Genomic DNA, 4,345 nt, shown 5'->3' on the forward strand with positions numbered 1-4,345 from the left:
GTCCTGTCAAATCTCCCATCAAGACAGAGCTTGAATCCCTCCCCCTCCCCCGTCACTCCATTTTTGCAGCCAACACCTGTTCCTCAAATCGATTCACATGCTGGACTGAGCCTTTTCAAGCTGACCGCATCTCACTGCCCTGCAAGGCTTTAGCTGTTCAGTTATGGAAACTCCAGAGTCCTCGCAGGGCTGCGGGACCCCTGCTTGCTCTTACCAGTAACCCTGGACTTTCTCAGCTTCTCACATGACACAGAGGGAGTCAGCAAATGCCTGTTGAACGTTTGAACAGATTAATGTGCATGGTTGGCTTGACAAGGGGAAAAGGAGAGGCAGGGATGAACAGTTCTGAGCCTTAACCACCAAGATAATGATTTTCCTGGGAGAGGAGACAATATTTTAACAAGTTGTCAACAGGTGCAGGAAAATGCAAAACTAGGTGTTTTTATTTAAAACAGAAATTCTGCAGACTAACAGGTATACTACTCACAGGGCTTCCCAGGTGGCGCTAGTGGTGAAGAACCCGCCTGCCAATGCAGGAGACGTAAGAGATAGGGTTTGAATCCTGGGTCAGGAAGATCTCCTGGAGGAGGACATGGCATCCCACTCCAGTATTCTTGCCTGGAACCTGGTGGGCTACATCCACGGGGTCACAAAGAGTTGGACATGACTGAAGTGACTTAGCACACATACTACTCTCAATAGAGATTTAAAGGAGGAATGCTGGGACGCCAGTGGTGGTCCAGTGGTTAAAACTCCACTTTTCTGATGCAGGGCGAGCAGGTTTGATCCCTGGTTGGGGAACTAAGATCCAGCATGCTCCAGGATGTGGCCAAAAAAGAAGAAGAAGAAGAAAGGGGAAAAAATGTCATTTTAAAAAAAGTGAAGGAATGTCATCACAATTCACAGGTAAAAATCCTTTTTGTGCTGCTGCTGCCACTGCTGCTAAGTCGCATCAGTCGTGTCCGACTCTGTGCGACCCCACAGACGGCAGCCCACCAGGCTCTCCCATCCCTGGGATTCTCCAGGCAAGAACACTGGAGTGGGGTGCCATTTCCTTCTCCAATGCATGAAGGTGGGAGGTGAAAGTGAAGTCGCTCAGTCGTGTCCGACTGGTAGCGACCCCATGAACTGCAGCCCACCAGGCTCCTCCGTCCATGGGATTCTCCAGGCAAGAACACTGGAGTGGGGTGCCATTGCCTTCTTTGCCTTTTTGTGCAGATTCTTCCTATTTGTAAACTCAAAAGAACAGGTGATTTGACGACAGGGACAAGGAAATGTCTACTGCGATGGAGCTACATGGTGATGATCTGTGTTTTCTGGGCTTTCTCGGGAACAATAGGCTGTTCTAGCTTGAGCTTCTGAGTGCTGGCCTAGCACCTTAGCTTGTACTTCTGTTAACAGTTGACTTTGCTGCTCTTTTGCTTTTCACCTCTTTAAACCATGGGCTTGGACCGCAGCAGTGGTAACATCAGGCAATGTTAGGAGGCAGGTCTCCACTAATGTGATAACAAAGATCCTCTTCCAAGAAGAACCTTAGAAAAGGGAGATTCCTTTCCAACATCCTGGCCCAATTGTTCTATATTCCAGAAGCTATTAATTTTCTCTGCTCCCACCACAGGAAAATGTTTGGTCTCAGGGCAAGCAAGCCAATTAAGCAGTTGCTTAAGGGGGAAACCAAAATAAGGTAGGAAATCTGAATGGAACCACTGACTGTTCTTCCTGAAATCTAACGAGGATGACATTCAGTTGGCAATTCAGCGGACACTTTGCATCAGCGTCCGTCATGGAATGCAGTGACTGCAGTTGAATGTAATTCAGCTCTCCGAGACAAGGGAGGAGGCAGGCCTTTGATCATGCTTTGGCGGACGGAAGGTTGAAGGTGTCTTCAGCTGCAGAGGGCATGGTAGATAGACTCTGAGCACCTGGGCTGTTGGAATCCAATAATCCAAACCCACCCTCCACCATCTCCTTCATGTAATGGGGCGTCACAAGGCAGGAGTCTTTGGCCCGGTTTTCGCTGGAACATTCTCAACCTGTTGTACTTCCCGTTACCTTTACTGATTCCCTCAAAGTCCAGCCTTGCCCAGGCTCTGCAGGGGTGAGGATCAAAGTGGGAGGATATGTTCAGAATTTGATGCAGTAAAAAGCGACTTTCTAAAATGTTCCAATGAAATGGAAAAGAAAATTAAAAATTTAAGCCTCTTAAAATGTAAATGGTAAAAAAAAAAAAAAAAAATGTAAATGGTGCCAGTGCTCTGTGAGATTTGGACTCTCGCCCATTAAAAAATGGAAAAAAGAAAGAAGAAAGCCAGAAAGCTGGAGGCTTATGAGATGAAGTACAAAGAACAGTAGGAGGTCTGTAGCTCAGCCGTGACCTGGGCCTCCCTGTCCTCACTGGGTTTTATGTCTCCCACCCAATCTTTCCCACAAGGTTGCTCATGCTGGTGACCCTAACTGTCTGTGAAAGGTAAGAAGTACTTCTGTGAATGCCTGATATCATTCGTTTAATCGAAAATGGAAGGCAAGGAAAGAGTCATTTCTGTAGGAGGACAGTGTTTGAGGATGCTTCCACCGGCCTGCTTACAAAAGGCACATGTAACGTCTCTCTGACAGGTGAGAAGGGAAAGTCCTATGCTGGGCGGCTTTCCACGAAGGGCGACATGTCTCACCAGCCCTGATTCAGCTTTCTCGAAATAACCTGTCTCGGAGATGCCTCTGGTGACATGCTCTCATCCTAACGGAGCAGGTGCCCTCCCCCACCAGGGCGCCCCCAGAAATCTTTAAAGGCAGAACCCAGGTGTCTTCACTTTCATGTAGCCCCATCAGAATGAAATGTTTCTTCTATCCCAGCCCCACACCCTGGGTTTGAGCATCTCCTTAGCATGTCATTTGTCCGGCCTTGGGCATTCATGTCCTGCCAGGCTGGGTGACCCGGGACACCCACGTGAAGTCTTCTGTGACTTGGTTTCCCTCTAGTGGGCCAGCCCAGCACCCACCACATGGTAGGACTGTTATCACATTTCCCCGTGACTGAACATTAATTGTCTCTTTCTCTCTCTGTTTTTTTTTTTTTTTTTTTTTTACATACCTCTTTTCAGGTCTAGTCATAACAGCTAAAGACAATATTTTGCAACTGCACTACCGGAAAACTGGAAATTTGCCACGGAGGTGGGCAGACATTTCCACAAGGTTATTTTTCTTTCTCAACGTACAGAAAGCATTTCCTGACAAATACTATTCTCCTACGTGATGAAAGAATCAGAGACGTGGAGCAGGACTGTGTGGGGGACACACACTTGTTATCGTGACTTTACACAAATCAAAAAACTTTTTCAGCCTCTCTAAGCCAAGCAGCTTTCAACTGCTCATGTATTAAACGCTTGTACAACCAGAAATGCTGTCATTGGGTTGTTGAGCTTTTCCACATTCATTCAAGAGTTATGTAATGTCCAAAACCCTCATTGACTTCAGAGTAAAAAAAAAAAAAAATGGTTGATGAAAATCTTAGGTAAAAATGAAATTGTAGACTACACGTAGTATAATTTGTTTATTGTTGTTTAGGAGTAGCAAAGGTTTGGAAATACAGATTCTCAGACAGATAGGTGTCAATCAGGTGGAAAGACAATAAGATCATGTGTACATTTTACTTTCTGATTATTTGCATGTTTTTGCTGCTTAATAATATTAAAAACTAACGCAATCAAGGACTTAATATGTGTTACACATTGGTCTAAGTTTTTGCATATATTGATTCTATGTTAGGTTTTATTATTATCCCCGTTTTATAAATAAGGGGCTGAGGGACCAAGAGGGTGGGAACCTGCCCAAAGTCACACAGTTGTAAACGCAGGGCTACCACCTGACCCTGTACTCCAACTCCCGATCCAAACTCTTTTATTTATTGAGTTTATTTGCTTAGGATTTTGACATGCTGGGTCTGCACTGCTGCCCGAGGGCTTTCTCTAGCTGCTGCGGGTGGGGGCTGCTCTCTGGCCCCGGGGCACAGGCTGCCCACTGTGCTGGCTTCCGCGTTGCAGAGCGTGGTTGCAGTAGCTGAGGTGCGTGGGCTGACTTGCTCTGCAGCGTGTGGGATCTTTCCGGACCAGTGGTGGAACCTTCTTCCCCTGCACTGGCAGGCAGATTCTTAACCACTGGACCACCAGGGAAGACCCCAGAATCCAAACTCTTAACCACTATGCGAGACTGCTTCTATACTGATCATTAAAGGCTATGAAGAATTACTGAGTTGTAACAATTTAAATATTTTGGCTAAGCCATATGACTTGGATTGAGTCATTTAACTTCTCAGGATAATGTAAGATAGAATTTAACCTTGCTTAAAGAG

General features: G+C 46.1%; 1 long non-coding RNA gene across 1 annotated transcript; it reads left to right on the forward strand.

Annotated features, from left to right (window-relative positions):
• Positions 1-770: 770 nt before the first annotated feature.
• LOC122684876 lies at positions 771-3,684 on the forward strand. The gene is made up of 3 exons (XR_006338184.1): positions 771-906; positions 2,432-2,613; positions 3,099-3,684. It is a non-coding gene; the product is annotated as an uncharacterized LOC122684876 (long non-coding RNA).
• The last annotated feature ends 661 nt before the right edge of the window (positions 3,685-4,345 follow it).

The sequence above is a fragment of the Cervus elaphus genome, chromosome 27, assembly GCF_910594005.1.
Source record: "Cervus elaphus chromosome 27, mCerEla1.1, whole genome shotgun sequence".
Classification (NCBI taxonomy): domain Eukaryota; kingdom Metazoa; phylum Chordata; class Mammalia; order Artiodactyla; family Cervidae; genus Cervus; species Cervus elaphus.